We start from the raw sequence: 17,785 nt of genomic DNA, 5'->3' as shown, positions 1-17,785 counted from the left end.
AGTGATAATAATTTAAATAAATCGCATTTTGAAAGTATTATTTTTTTCTAGAAAAATCCATTGATTTCTATAGTAAAAACAAGCTTAACATTTAGGAAATTGAATGCGAATTAAAATATTTTAGAAATATAGTACTATATAAATATTTTCTTTCATAAAATTGAAATATTATTTAAAAAATAATAAGAAAGAAAATACTCTGAACCAAATTGTCATCAGTGATTGCTGCAAAAATAATAATCCTTTAATTTCTATTTTGAAAAATTTTAGCTATTTGAGAGGTGTGCATAGTTAATTAACACACTACCAAAACTAATTATTGCTAAAACTAATAAAAGCACCAATAACATTTTTGTATAAATTTTATTAATGTAACTTTCAACTTTGAGACTAATATTTAATAATTTTATCAATGAAACATAATTTTAACTTTTCATTTCACTATAATTCAGTTTGTAATACTGAACTCAAATGACTGCGGTTGATTTGATACTTCAAAACCCCTAAGTAATTAATAATGTTATTTGAGACAGTAAAATGTGATTGTTTTTTCAAAGGTTGTTTTTTAATGTGTAATTTCACTCATTTAAAAGTCTAATTTTATGAGAATTGTAGATAAATATCATAGTATTTTAATATTAAGTAATGCAATACTCAAAAGATGATTCAAATATATTACATATTATTATAAATAATAAGCATATTATTGAATAGCAAAGACACTATTCTTAATTTTCTAGCTACTATCTGAATCATTGGACTCTAAACATGCAGTTTTGGAAATGCATCTACTTTCAGGAAAAATGTTTGCCGTTTTAAGTTTGTATATATTTTATTTAATTTTTAACAATAACTATCAATAAATTAATTAAAATTAATCCGGCTGTCATTTTCAGTGTTTGTTTATTATAATAAAAAACTTTTTGTAGGAAAAATATAACTCCCAAGTGAAAAGACCATCGAATCTACTGCATTCCATTAATTACTGGCGAAATTTTTCGTGACTAATGTACCATTTTGGCGAAAGAATACAGCAAAACTTTCTAATATTAACTGAGTTAACGATTAATATTTTTTACCTGTCTTAATGAATAGGCTTATATGGTATGCGTCTTTCAGCTGCTGCTAACTTCCACATCAGTAATTGTTTTAATATAATTGACTATTTGAGAGACATAAAAAGAACATTTTCTTAATTTATATACAAACTTTACCATTTTAAGTAGCCATCGAGATGAAAAGATTTAGTTTGTTTATTTAGATCGATTAGGGAAAAGATCTTATTTGAATTACGATATTTGAGTGTAATTTATGGTCTCTTGAGTTTCTTTTTTTTTTTTTTTTTTACATCCATCGTTGAACAGCCGACCCAATTTTTGTGTTTACGACTATTAATGTTCAACTACGTAGCCTTGTAATTTTGATTCCAATCCAGAAGACAAAGGAACTCAAGTATTGGGAGAAATCAAAGTATCAAGAAGTCAAGTAATGGGAGAAATTTGCCTTCGTGGAGGACTTTTTGATGGAACTAACCCGCATTTGCGTTACATGGAGAGGAAGATCACGAGAACCTCCCAGGGTTAGCCTGACGGCAAGGGGACTCTAACCAATGACCCGTTTACGACTGAGGATATTTCACGTCAGCACTGCGGTCGGTGCAAGCCGGTTGCGAAATTCGTATCGACCAGCTAACCCTTCATGGGGTGGAACCCTTCATGGGAGGCCGGGATGGAACCCCGGTTCACCTCATTGGAAGGCGAACGCTCTATCCCCTGAGCCATCATGGCTCCGTCTCTTGAGTTTGTAAATATTTCAGAAAACTTTGAATAAATAAAATATTTAAAAAAACATCTTTTTAAGGAAGAAGTTAAAATAATAACCTGCTCAAACACAGATTTCAAGCAGAAGCTCTAAATATGAAAAAAAAAAATAGTCGTCAGTAGCATCGCGGGAAATATTTATTCAAAAAAAAATATTAACCGAATACCCATTTTCATACGGAAAGAAAGTAAGTAAAAGAGTATAATGATCATTGAGAAATTATGCATAAAACTACACTAAGAAAAAAGGTATGGTCAAAACTACCAATATATGGTAAAATTTACAGTGTTTCTGGTCCTATGGGAACTATGGGTCCTACTCGTTCATTTTTACCATATCACTTTGGTAATGATTTGTGAAAAATTAACAATTAAATATGATTTTATAATATGTGATAAAATTTTGTAGGCGTGGTAATTTTATCATAATACCTTAGAGTATAAAAGCCCAGGGCTAAAGAGAATAGAAGGGCTAGTTCACTCAGCTCTTAGAGCTGAACTACGATTTCCCTCCTCATGACGTCACTGTGTCCACAGATCTCGGAGATCGCAAGCAAAGATATTATGATAAATTTGCATGTTTCTCTTTGTAAAAATAAGTTAGACTTTTTCTGGTTATTAGCTTTCAAACTTTACGTAATTAAGACATTATTTTCGTTCATAAACATAGTTAACAAAACTTTCTTGGTCATTATATTAAAAAAATACCATTTTAAACTTATAAAAATATTTTACTAGTTGGCGAAAATGATACTATAAATACTTATTTTTAAAAGGTCAGTTTTAACTTTAATTATTAAGAAACATTAAAGCTTATATCGACACTTTTTATCTACATATTCTTTTATAACAATAAATTGAGTTAAATTTAGAATCCCTGATTTTAAAATATGCCGTTAATAGCAATTTGTTCATACTTAATCATTAGGAAACATCAGCCTTAAACGCTTAATTACTGAATCAAAATTATAATTTAGGTTCATAATGACATTAGAAATTTTACAATTGCTTATAGATATTCAAATTTAAGATTATATAATTTATAGATATTTAAATTTAAGAGAATATAATTTTTAAGAAAATCATAAATATTTAGAATAACTACATTAAAAAATATGTTATGAAATTAGGAGAATTTCAACTGTACACTATATATTTTATTTATACTTTTTATTTACGTTTTAATTTTCTTTGACTTTATCCATTTTTTAATTTTTTTCACCTGCTTTTCTTTCTGTTTCTATTTAGATAATGAATTTTTATAAAAGTTCTTAACGATAGAAAAAACCTATTGCTGTTTTATATTAACTGTGTCATTTCGGAATCCATTCCTTACATAGTTGTTCATTTACTTTAGGGAACACACGGAAAATTATATTTTTTCCTTCCGTTTTTCTATCAGAATTTTTGCAAGTTGCAATCGCGCAAACTGGCATTTCTTTAATAGCTTTAAATTTTTGTAAATTCGCTGCAAACTCTGAGGAAAGTCATTATAGAAAATAACAAATTTCTTAAGAATATGTCACAAAAAGAAATGCTCCAATGTTAGTCAGAGTTAGTAAGACCGAACGCTCTGTTCTTGAAGTAAAAGTGCGAGCGTTGCGCCAATGTGACGTCACTAGAGAAAATCGGAGGATTGGCGCGGCGAGAGTTTCTTCAAAGGAGTGAACCAGCCCTTCTATTCTCTTTAGCCCTGATAAAAGCCATTTATTCGTAAAAATTTACTTTTCAGTTTTGTATATTTTTCTAAATGTGCGGTAATAAGAACTATAATTTTAAAAACTGCCGATGAAGTGACTGAGAGGTCAGCGTGCTTGACTGAGAAACCAATGGTACTGGGTTCGAATCCCGCTTAGGGCATTGATGTTTCTATCTGTGTGTTGTCCTCTGTTGTGTAAATGGGGCCCATCCTATGTACGTGTATCTATGGCAGTGTGGCATGGGTAATATTGCTTGCTTCTCCATGACTTTGGTTCACGGGTACCCACTAGGAACTTTAAATAATGTTGCACTTCCGGCATTTTCCGGGACGAAGAACGCAAGTTCAATACCTGCCACTTAAAAAAAATAATAATAATGCTTCTTAAAGCAAGAATTTCCATATTTAAGGTTTTATTAACCATAATTATGTTGTTGTTTTTTTAATTAGAAATGTCAGCAAGGTAATTGTACCAGAATTTTTTCTCCGTGTGAAAAATTCTTCGTCTGTATACCGACACATTATTATTAGATTACAGAAAATATATGAACATATGAACAATATTAACAAAATTACTATTATTAATACAAAACATAAATATTTATGGATAAAAAAATAAATAATAAAAAACACACCCCATTCATCCAGCTGAAAAAACTCGTTTACAGTAATACCTGTTCGTCACACCATTTATTTGAATCCCGAAAAAGAGCGTGAGAAAGCAACTATGAGGAAAAAATATTCTCTTTAAAAAAAAAAGACTTTATCAATAAAGCCTTGCCTTTTGAAAGTTTCATTTAAACCATTTTCACGAAGACCATTATCGGTATACATGCTCAAGAACCAAATGCCATACTATTCAAACGATTGCTAGAATTAGGAGGGAAAAAACTATACTTGGACATTGAAAAGCACAATCCTTTTCCCTTTATGTGAAAAGGAAGAAGATTTAAAGGTTTTCAAATGGTTTTTAATCTTAAATGGTGGAACATGGAAGCGATGGCTATACGCCGTTGAACGGAATTTGAACGGGAATATTTTGCATCGAACACATACCATTTGGTTCTGAAGATAGAACTTTGCTAATGTTTCGCTTGATCAACATTTTTATAATTTAGATCAGCATTGTGGGGACATTTGACTAATGATGAGAGGATTTGCATCGAAATACACGGTTTTTAGAATATCTATTCCATAATATGCTAAGTAGCTTTGTAATACTTCACAGAATAATTATAAAAAGGAGTATATTTTACCTTCAAGATTACTACAAAAGACTGTACTTGGACATTGAAAAGCGCGACCCTTTTCCCTTTATGTGAAAAGGAAGAAGATTTAAAGGTTTCAAATGGTTTTTAATCTTAAATGGTGGAACATGGAAGCGATGGCTATACGCCGTTGAACGGAATTTGAACGGGAATATTTTGCATCGAACACATACCATTTGGTTCTGAAGATAGAACTTTGCTAATGTTTCGCTTGATCAACATTTTTATAATTTAGATCAGCATTGTGGGGACATTTGACTAATGATGAGAGGATTTGCATCGAAATACACGGTTTTTAGAATATCTATTCCATAATATGCTAAGTAGCTTTGTAATACTTCACAGAATAATTATAAAAAGGAGTATATTTTACCTTCAAGATTACTACAAAAGACTGTACTTGGACATTGAAAAGCGCGACCCTTTTCCCTTTATGTGAAAAGGAAGAAGATTTAAAGGTTTCAAATGGTTTTTAATCTTAAATGGTGGAACATGGAAGCGATGGCTATACGCCGTTGAACGGAATTTGAACGGGAATATTTTGCATCGAACACATACCATTTGGTTCTGAAGATAGAACTTTGCTAATGTTTCGCTTGATCAACATTTTTATAATTTAGATCAGCATTGTGGGGACATTTGACTAATGATGAGAGGATTTGCATCGAAATACACGGTTTTTAGAATATCTATTCCATAATATGCTAAGTAGCTTTGTAATACTTCACAGAATAATTATAAAAAGGAGTATATTTTACCTTCAAGATTACTACAAAAGACTGTACTTGGACATTGAAAAGCGCGACCCTTTTCCCTTTATGTGAAAAGGAAGAAGATTTAAAGGTTTCAAATGGTTTTTAATCTTAAATGGTGGAACATGGAAGCGATGGCTATACGCCGTTGAACGGAATTTGAACGGGAATATTTTGCATCGAACACATACCATTTGGTTCTGAAGATAGAACTTTGCTAATGTTTCGCTTGATCAACATTTTTATAATTTAGATCAGCATTGTGGGGACATTTGACTAATGATGAGAGGATTTGCATCGAAATACACGGTTTTTAGAATATCTATTCCATAATATGCTAAGTAGCTTTGTAATACTTCACAGAATAATTATAAAAAGGAGTATATTTTACCTTCAAGATTACTACAAAAGACTGTACTTGGACATTGAAAAGCGCGACCCTTTTCCCTTTATGTGAAAAGGAAGAAGATTTAAAGGTTTCAAATGGTTTTTAATCTTAAATGGTGGAACATGGAAGCGATGGCTAGCCGCCGTTGAACGGAATTTGAACAAGAATATTTTGCAACGAACACAGACCATTTGGTTGTGAAGATAGAACTTAGATAATGTTTCGCTTGATCAACATCTTTATAATTTAGATCAACATTGTGAGGATTTTTGACTAATGATGAGTGGATTTGCAACGAAATACGTGGTTTTTGAAATATCTATTCCGTAATATATTATGCTAAGTAGCTTTGCAATACTTTTCAGAATAATTATAAAAAGGAGTATATTTTACCTTCAAGATTACAACAAAAGAATTTATATTTAATTGTTATGCTTCTTTTATTTAATTGCTATGCATCGTTTAAAACAACTAATTTAATGATCAGCGAAACGTTTTTAAGTCAGTCATGGCTGATTTAGAGTATCCATTCGTTCAAATGTCTCCTGCTGATAGGTTATGCTCCCTTATTTATAGACTTCTAAAAAATCTTATTAAAAATTTACAATGGAACTTTCAAGATTATCATGCACCTATGTGAATCTTAGTAATTGCTTTTAACTATACTCTTCAACATCCAGGTGATTTTAAAAATTAATAAAGAACTTGTTGTAAATGCTGCAAATATTAAAAATAATGTATATCTCTACAGGATGCCTGCTGTTGTCCATAACTTCTCTTCCAACTTTCGAATGACTAGAGCTATGAAAATGAAGTAGTAAAGTAAATATGCACCAAAATATGCGACCGCTATGATACAAATCAGAGGAAAGCTGCGCGATTAATGTTTTTACATAAAAGAGTGCCAGGTATGGGAGAAATTGCTTAGAAAGTTATATAGTATCATCGATTTATTACAAATAAGCAAACATCTCGTGGATATTAACCCCTTTCTTCTCGCTCCCGTAAAAATGACGGGGTGAGGTTTCGCCCTCTATTTCTCGCTCCCGTGAAATTTCCGGGCTGGAATGCTCAGTAGTAACGCGCCAATAAGAATAAAATAATTCATTTCTTTTGCCCAGAAAACATTTTATTTCTCATCTTACACAACAGATGGCAGTACCAAGATATTTTTAAGGTAATTGTAGATAGTTAGTTTATTTTAAACTAGATGTCAGCACTAATCAAATACGTGTATTTGGCAAAATAGGCACTTTTATGACCATTTTCTCGAAAATTAACTGATCGTTAAGGGTTAACCCACTGACGTTCTGCACGCAAAAAGTTGCATTTTATTCTGAAATCTTCTCTAAATAGCAAATTAAGTTTTTCTGTTTTTAGATAGGATAATAGTGTAGTATCGTGGGGAAACATTTACCCAATTTTCTGCCATTTTCTGAACCGTTAGTGAGTTAATAATACTAAAAAAGCGTGTAAAATGTGCATTTGGTAGTTCAGAATTTATCACATTGTGACATAACGAAACGATCTTGGGGTTAAAATAACTTTCAACACAAGATAGGGGAGAGGGGGGCACATGTGAACAGGGGGCACATGTGAACATGGTATGTTTTACCAATATGATTTGAAATAAAAAATCTCGAAAAATTTTCAATTGATGGCAGTACTAGTCCTACCTCTCTGAAAAACTTTCAGAACAATGAGACATTTTGTTGGTCTATTCTGACAATTTCTTTGTATCAGCTGGTGTTACATATATTATAATCGCTCGCTTGTCCAAGTGAAAGCATAATATAAATCAACTAATAAACTAAAATTAACTATTGCAGATCATTATATGAACATTCAGGTAAGTTTATGACAATTATTCTTTTTTTTTACTCAATTAAAAGTTCTTTATTTTTCAAGTTAGGTTTAAGAAGGATGATGGGGGCACTTGTGAACAAAACATCTGGGGCAGATGTGAACAGTTCACAAGTGCCCCTACATAGTATTAAGATTATTATCCTCATGATATTATAAGTTTAAGAAATATGTATGCATTTAAAATTATCATTATTTAATTTTCCATAATTAATTTATTAATTTTTCCTTTAAAAAAATTTTTTTTTATTAAATGGTTGATCGCGCATCACGCATATTAACTGATACACCTGAGAAAATAGAATTGTTAAAGCTACAAATAAAAAGATAGAAAAAATGAAAAAAAAACATGAAAGAGTATTAGAGAAGAAAGAAAAAGGCCCATTACAACACCCGTGGAACATGAAGTTGCGAAAAACCCAATTACGGAAAAATTATTGTACAGTTGAAAAATTATTTTCTTATTGACAGTATTGTTGTACAATTTAAATTCACATAGTAAGCTACAACCCCCTCAGTATAATGCGTATCTATATCTGTTATATTAAAGATTTTTTTTCTTTGAAATATGATGATTGCTTTGTGTTTTTAATCTTGTTCATATGTGCCCCAGGCCTGTTCACATGTGCCCCCAATAGGGGCACATGTGAACAATTGAAGTCATTTTTCTAAAATATTATAAAGTAAAGAAATATTTTATTGAAAAATCTCAAAAAATTCCATAAGACAAAGAAAATACTATTTAAACATACGGACTTTTTTACTATGAAAAATTTATGATATTTTTCGAAAAGTGAAGAAATAAAAAAATTTGTTCACATGTGCCCCCCTCTCCCCTACCTTTATTTTCAATGCATATTAAGATAGGCCCTTATGTTGCATACAAAGTTATATGCTTTAAGTATATTATTGCATATTAATATACTTAATATACAACGTATATTATAATACAATGAACAATAAGTTAAATATAAAGTGCGATAAGTAATAGTTGTTGCGATAAGTATACGATAAGTATATGTTGCGATAAGTAATAGTTGTTTTTCTTTACTGTTCATTTCGTCGCATCATAGTTTTCATAATTCCAAACAAATAAAGGAACATTTTAGGGACTGTTTTCTTAGTATTAATGTCAAGAAAGTGCTTAAATCAAATTTAATCGATCATGCTTTACAACTTTGCAATACTTTTCTATTTTATAAAATTTCAAACCATTTTTTAGATAAAAGCGTTAACAACGTAGTTCTACGGTTTCCGTAAGAAACGGTAAGTGGTTTTATCTTGTATTATCTATAAATGTCTTTCTTACACCTAGACTAACAACTTCTAGACGAGAGAAGGCTTTTGCACGGGTTATTATAAACGAAAAATCCGATTCTTTTGTAGTCCGAACGTAGGGACATTTTTCTTATAGCCCCTGCGCAGATTAGTAGTCCGATGGAAATGAAATCTTTCTCATTTTTCCTTCACTGCGCAGTTCATGCTCTTTTCTTTAGACTACTAAAGTGATCCAAGCGAAGGCCTTTGCTATTCCAGAAACTTCTGCCTGTATATCACGTTGATGCTAAAAGGTGCAGCTGTTTGAAAGTGGTTACAGACTTTAATGAAACCTCGTATAATAATCTGAAAACATTTATTTTGCTAAATTATCCTTCGAAATTAAAAACTGAATATGAGTTTTACAAAAATATCTGAAACAATTACCTCCTTGAAATTTATCATGTCTCGTAAAGACAAAGGTTTTCGGATTTTTCTCGAAATTGAAAGATAATACATCAAAATCTATCTGGTAAGATGCTCCAAGATGAACGACAATGTCTACCACAGTTTTATAATTACTTTTCTGGGTCTTCTTTAACCGTACTTCCTCCTCTTCTCTACTTTATCACTCAAATATTTGAAAACGACGTGACATATTGTATTTCAGAGTTAAAAGAAAAACACAATAAAATGGTCCCCTTATCTGTTGCGCACTTCGATAAATAAAAAGGAGTAAATAACAAAATCACTCTCCTTCTCTAACGCTTCCATTAACTCTACTTCAAAACATATTTTTCTCTACTCTATTCAATTCTTTCGTTTAGAAGAAAGTATTTCGCCTTTGCCGAAAGATTTTGATGAATGGAGTGAACAATGTTTATGCCCATCGCAAAATAGAAGAAGAATCGGATAAAAGTACGAGCGAGAAGAGTAGCAAGTGAACAACTCCACTCGGAGTTCACTGGGGCGAGATTAATATGCTCCCCGGCAAGAAAATATCAAGAACACGTGTTGGCATTCTCAACCACCAATCAACGTCGAGCAAATGACGTTTAGCTCTGTTTGAATAATGGCTCTCGTGTGGTGGAAAACTTTTATTCTAAATAAGAGACGATGCGGCTACTTGTTGCAAATGCGCTTTGAGACACAACATATCGCGATATAATTCAATTTCGCTCTTTTTTTATCAGCATTATTTTTCATTATCTTGAGAAACGACCTCATCCTATTTTAATTTTGACTACCAATGGTTACTTTCATATAATTAGATACTTTGTTATTACTTTTTTTTAAAAAAAAAAAAGAAGGGAAGAACTTTTATTTGCAACAAAAGAACAAAAATTAAAAAAATGTAATAGAGTTCTATAAAATTATAAAGTAGAATGTGCTAACGTATATAAAAGTTGTCTTAAATATCTCAAAAACTTTTTATTCGCATATATTCCGCATAGAGATATTCCGGTTATAAGGGTCTGACTCAAGTAGTTAAATCTCCTAAAACTAGAGAAAAAAAGATTTCCAATGCCCACCTGTGTCAACATCCGTCAATTCAGGCATTTACAGAGCGATTTTGTTGACCTCTCTTTCAGGGTCACCATATTTAGTGGGCCAACATCGCTCCCACAGTGAGGACGGATAGTACAGAGAAGGAAAGAACATCCATGCCTTGCCCGGGATTCGAACCCAGAACCTTTCTGATGCAAGGGCAGTTCCCTAACCCCTACACAGGCCGGTCGGCAAAACTAGAAAATAAATACTTTTATACTCGCAAACAAAAAAATTTAGCATCTATAGTTTAAAAAATATTTTCAGACAGGTGGCTGGCTTAGTAAAATATGCATTGTTGCAGAAACCTTTGTCATGATGCGGCGTTGATAAGAAGAATATTGCACTTTTGTAAAAGCTTTTGGCCCTCTACTATAACATAACAAGTGTTAGTATTAGAACATTTTATTTTAAAAAGAGAATCACCATAGAATAATTTAATAACATTGCCAAAAACGAAACCAAAGAGCAGGACATATCAAACTTTTAAAACTCTTATCTCAGAAATTCACTTTACGTTTTTCTAAATAACTGAGTTTCTGGATACAAACAGAGGCTGTAAAGATAATTCCTAGCTGAAATTTCCCTCCGGATTTTACATACCAGAGTTGACATTGAAACATTCTCTGGATTTGGAGCACTTTGTCAACATGTGGAATTGCTCGGATGAATCTTTCCAAACGATCTTCATAGCTGCAGCTTAATCAAGATAACAGACTTGAAAAATTCTCTAGTTAATTTGGATTGAATCCAAATCCAACTGACTTGCTTCATGTGGTTATTACCTTGTATTCACTGTCTACCAAACCGCTTGAAATATTATGCAGTTCAAAATCATTCTGAATAAAATAGATTGTGATCCACCAAAAAGGATAAGAAACTTTTATAAAAAAAGTCTCATATCTTTAGATTTTCTAGCATCAGATATCTCGTTGTGATGTTCACTTCTAACACGGAACACATCAGTGAGATTGGCTTTAGCAAAAATATCCATGCAGCTCGTTGACTTTCACCTAAACTTTTTCAGCTCGTTAACTCACCTTTTAGGCCGGAATAGCCTAGTCAGTAGGGCACTGGGCCCATGTCCGAGAGTTCGTGGGTTCGAACCCCGCCGGCCGAAGACTCCCCATGTAGTAAAGTGACTGATGCACGTTAAATCTGTCGAGTCGCAAAAGTCCTCCATGTTCCCATAACAAATCAATACTTCTGGGGTTACTGGAGTTCTCTGATTCAGGTCAAAATTACGATCTGCGGATGTATGAATGGGTCCGCCCTATAAACGGGTCTGACGTATGGTGTGGCAGAAGTAAAATTCTTGGCCATAGATGGCGCCACTGAAAAACAAGAACAATCGCATCCCCCTCTGCCTAAAGAGGCATACGTCAACAACAACAACTCACCTTTTTGCTAATCTCATTAAAATTTGCACAATAAACATATGTGTCCGTGTTGTGTCTGCGAAAAATGAAATCATCAGCACTAAACAAGCTATAAACATCTTCATCGTTCCCTAATTTATTATTAATACACCCTGGCAAGATTTCAAGATGGAGATCAAACAATTGCATTTTGTCCACTCACATCTTTTAGTATTTCAAAAAGTAACCAGCCACTTTGTGTTTGCAATCACTTTACTACTAAAAACTATTACTGAATTTATTTTAGCGTAAAATATGAAGCCCATTGATACCACATGTGATTTTTTTTAATTGAAGATAAAAGTAAAAAAAGACACGTTTTGTACAATTACTTTTTTTTAATATGTCAAGCAGTTATCATCTCATTATCTTAGCGAGTATTTTACTAGCTATTATAATTTTCCATAGTAAAATATCATAAAATTTGGTACATACAAATAATTTTTTTAAATAATTCAAAATAGCGACCCAATAAACGTGTTTTTTTTTACTCGCGCTTTTCCAGAGTGTCGACAAGTTATCACATATTCATCTTATTACACATTTTATTTCAAAAAACCGCTTTAACTTATTTTCCAGCTTAAAATACCGTTTTCTGTCACAACACATGACTTCATAAAATTTTAATGACTTTCCAAGATGGCGACCAAAAAACGCATTTTGCATGCTCTCTCATTTTACCACGTTTATATCAACTTGCCTTCGTGTATGTCTGTTCGGGTGAAATTTTGTAATCGATTTTAAACTAACTTCCCGACTAGCTACAGACTTCAAATTTGGCACATAGTTCAGAATCGGATGACAATGCATGAAAATGAAGAGAAAAAAGACATACATAGTAAAATAAAATTAAAATTAAAGAAAAATTAATATTTTCGCGATTGTCTTATGTTGTCGATTCGATTATTTCAAATTAGTGTCACATGTCAGTTGAAAAGTTTTGTGTACAGTGAGTGAAAGAATTGAGATTTTGGAATTCGAAAAAAAATTCAAATAAAAATAATATTTTTAAAAACCATGTTTTTGCAGTGGAGAATAATAGTTATAAAAACGAAAAACGTGGGGCGCATGAAATGCATAACAGTACATATACGCATTTTCTTACTCATACACATGCACAACCACATACACATCCACATTCAGATACAATTACAGATATACAAACACATATTCTCATGAGCGCACATACGGTTACTGTTATGTATTTCATGCGCCCCACGTTTTTCGTTTTTCAGGTTTTTGTTTTTTAATTATTATTCTCCACTACAAAGACGCGGTTTTGAAAAATATTATTTTGATTTTTTTTTCTAGATTTTTAGTACGTCAAAAAGATAACAACAACGAGCTAAGAAAATTCCATTCCCATCTATGCCGGAATTTATTCTACCAGGCATCTATTTTTTGCTTATTTTTCCTGTAATTTTATTTTTTTTCTAAAAAGCAGCATTATACTTACTCTTACTTTTGTAACTAGAAAACAATTTAAGCACCTTATAGTAATTGTTTTTAACAAAAAAGATACCGTTATTAAAAACGAAACCTGATAAAACTTCTAAATCAAGAACAATGGGTGCTAAATCTCATTATATACCTCATTTCCTTTTCATTCACTCGATAAACTGTTGTCGAACTGCTGTCTTCTAGAAACGCCATGGAAGATGTGAAGAACAGAAAGAAAAACACGCTGTCTAACTTTAATTCCCGAGATAAAGATAAAACTCTACACTTCCTCTTCTAAGTTTCCTTTTTTTCCACATTTTTCTTCCCCATATCAAAATGATAGCCATAGTTGGGGCAGAAAGAGAATTTAATGTTAGGTTTCAAATTTGACAACACTCGTTATCGACGGCGAGACACTTCTATTGTTCGATCCACAGCGCACACGATTTCGAACACAATATGTTGTTCCATTACCGCCCTCCCTGATATTCTGAAGGATTTAAGAAAGAATAAAAAAATAAAATCTGATAAAAATATAACTTCCCATTACACGAAACGGGTGAAAGCAGTCGTTGCTGCTATCAAGGTTTCAAAAGTGTTACTCTATAAAAGACGAGGGAAATATTTTCTGAAAAGTATATAGATGACAATAATGTCGTCGATTTCACTCGTTTCTGGGAGCGTTTCGTAAATTTCTTTCAGGAAGGCTATTAGAGAGTTGAAGAAATGCCATTTAAAGACTTTTTTTCAAAGTACAACCAAAGAGATCCAGATCTGAACAATATTATTCAATTTTCCAACAATACGTTTTTAGAAATTGTATTTCATGAGTTTTAAGAGTAATTCTTATTGTGTCAACAGCTGCTTATCTTGTAACGAAATAAATATTTCTTTATTCTATGACTGACATTTGAGAATTGAAAATTGGTTATTCTTAATACTTTTTATTGCGTTAAGATTTGTATGAGAATAAAATGTTTGTTTAGGCCTTTAAAACCAAAGATGTTTCTCTCAACATATATTTTGTCGTTCATCAAATCAATATTCCTTCATTTTTTGAATTTTTTTTTTTGTATGTTGCTAACTCTATTAACTTATATTCACTCAATTGCGCGTGCGCACGTAAGTTATTCCAAAAAAGTCAAAGTTATCTGGTTAAAATCATTAGTCAACCATTTTTATAATTACACTACAAATGCCCGGTCTTCCTAACATCGTCTATGACCCATGATTTGGAGACTCTAAATCTACTAAAAAAATGCAAGTTCATTCATAATATTTGTGAATTTCGTAGTATATTATAAAACGTGGTAAAACTGGTACCATTTAATATTCCTCTAAAATGTACAAAGATAAGTTTTCATAGTTTAAAAATCGGATCATTGGGCCAAAAGTTATGCAGAGCAAAATATTTTTTCTTAGTACAGATAACAGCGAGTTCAGTATTTTCGAGATGCTGATGAAGAAAATAGCTCTTCCTAGTACCAGCTATAGGACAAAATCAAAGGTAGTCACTGGCCACAGGACGACTAAATAAAACCATGATGATTAAAGCATTCTCAGCCAATCACCACTTTTTTGACCAAAAATACTCCCCATATGCATTTTATTATTTATTTAATACATTTGGAATTATTAAGACTATTTCATAATAATTTTCAAATTACTTTACTTCATGCTTGTTTCCTATAATTTTGCTTCCTTTTCGAAATTATATATTATTTCGAATATATATTAGAAACGAAAATAAATATAAAAGAATTTATAAAGTAAGCAAGTGAACATAAATTTTAAAGCTCCAAAATGAAGATTCTCAGTAATTTTCTTAAAACTTAAAAATCTCGCTAATAAAAGGACTTATGTCATAAATAAGTATCATTAAAAAAATGTGCTTGAATAAATATGATAAACTTGAAAACTGCACAAAAAACTAGTTCTGTAAACAGAGTCTAAACTTTAATTAGAATAAATCATGAAGAGCCATCAGATTTTATGAAAGTGTTTTTCATGAATATTAATCGCATTAAAGTATGTAAGAACATTTTTTGTTTAAATTCACACTCTTTTGTAAAAGGTTTGACGATTCAAATTCGCTTGAAGCAATTTCCTTGAGCTAACAATAAAATCAAAATGGCGTTTAGAAGCCTCAAGATTTCTTTTATCACGCGCTAAAAGAACGTCAATATTTATCATAATCAATGGCATAGTTTTTAGATATTATTTTTAATTTTATGCCATGTATGCAGATAATTTCATTTTTGACTAAAAACTACCATATTTTTGACGGAATTTTTAAAAACTAGCAATAACTGATTATGTGTTTAGTTTACATAAATAAAGCAGAATCTTTATAAGTATATTTGTATGTACCGTATACAAATCACAATTTGATATAAAGTACACAAAAAATGAACCACCCTGAATAGCTATGAATAATAATTATATAATAAATTCCACTATAAACAAATAAAAAACTCCACATTTATAACGCATTTTGCAATTTATCTTTTAGAGTAAAAGGAGTATTGGTACATATTATTCAGATGAATACGTATTTTATTCTCCTCTGAAATAAATGCAAGAAAAAGAAAAATGAAAGGAAATTAAAATAGTTAAAATAAATCGTAATTTACTTTTCGTGTTGTATTTTTGTCTTCATTAACAAACGACATCCATCTTAACGAATTAACATCTAAGCAGTTTGTAGAAGCCAAATACGAAGAACTTTAATTCAGTAAACGATTACGAAGAACTTTAATTCAGTAAAAAAATAATAAAAGAAATGGGTAAACTCATCAATTCATCAATCTAACTGATAGTTAAGCTTTTTGCCGTAGCGTGGCGCTAAAACCGTTTTTGGCAAAACTAGTGCCATTTCGGCGCGCATCGATAAAGAATCGCGTCGTAGCATTAGTGTGGAAACTCTTTATATATTTCTGTCCCGCAGTGGACTGATCGTTAAGATACGGTTCGCATCAGATCACCGAAGTCAGGCATCACTGGCTGCGGTCAGTGTGCGGGTGGGTGACCACTTGGATCAGTCTGCGTAGCGTAGGGACCGAGGGTGTGCGGTATTGGTCCTCGTTAAACTGTGCTACCGTAAAGTGCTAGACTTCGCGTGCAGGTCGTCAGGCTACCGAAGCGGGGATGCCATCCCCTCTGCAGAGGATCAAAATTGTGATGGCATGTCTTCGGATCATTCTCAGGGATGTTTCCCAGACCGTCGCCAATAGCCCATTGTGCATCTCTAGTGCGACGTAAATGAACAACAACTTTATATATTTCTCTGTGGTCTTATGATAATAACAGATCGTACTGATTTTTCCACTTTTGTCTTTACAATATCCCGCTCCAAAAAAGAAGTCTTTTCAAAGTTTGCGTTTCTGTGAAATAATACTCACTTCTTAAAAATACTTTGCTCTAAAATCAATGACAAAAAGCGAAAGCGAAATTCATGTCGGAAATCAGCTTAAAACTATAATTTCAAAGGAAAATTGCGCAAACGCAGCAGAAATTCCATAAAAGATAATTGAAACAAATAGCAAATTGTAAACAAAGAAGAAAATGTCAGACAATGAATTTCAATGAACAAGGTTCAAGTAAGAGTCAGAGATCACGAGTTCGAACATTTAAAAATAATTTAAAGACAGAATTTGCATAGTATTAATTTTGAGTGTGTAAGTACCCTCATTATGCAACTGTTATTTTGTATATAAATAACAAATCAGGATTAAATTTAGAGTTTCTTTTGATTTTTCATGACTGTATGTATTTAATTCGTTACCTCATGTTATGGACAGTAGAATACTCTAGAGCAGGGCTCGAAAAACCACCCGTCCGCCAGTCCTCGGCGGTCAAAAATTCCCCGCGGACGACGAATTTCTCGAATCCGACGTCCGCTCGGACGGCCATTTTCCCGTTAATGTTCGTGATACATTTTCAATTTTTGTTATCTTACAAGAGTCTAGTGCCTCACTTCTAAAATGACCCTCTAATCTAGAAATCCCGTCAATTCCTTGCAACATACTGCTCATGGTGGAATTGATGTTTTCTCTGTCTGGGAGTAATGCAACGTTTTTCAACCGGGGCTTTTCAGCAATGAACGTACTAAAAAACCCAATACGTATTGGTCCTAAACAAGAAGCGTTAAACGCAATTATGAACATCTATTTAAATCGAAAACCCCTTTCAGATTTCTGTGCAGAAACCTCTGTAAATCATTGACTTGATTGCACGTCATATTTGATTCCTATAAAACACGCAGTACCCTCGTATAAATTGACATTCCAGATAACTTGACCTTTGTCATTTAAATTATTTCATGATTCATTC

This window comes from Parasteatoda tepidariorum, chromosome 7 (assembly GCF_982258835.1).
Source record: "Parasteatoda tepidariorum strain Cologne lab strain chromosome 7, Ptep-v5.0, whole genome shotgun sequence".
Taxonomy (NCBI): Eukaryota; Metazoa; Arthropoda; class Arachnida; order Araneae; family Theridiidae; genus Parasteatoda; species Parasteatoda tepidariorum.
Note: the sequence above shows the minus strand (reverse complement) of the source record.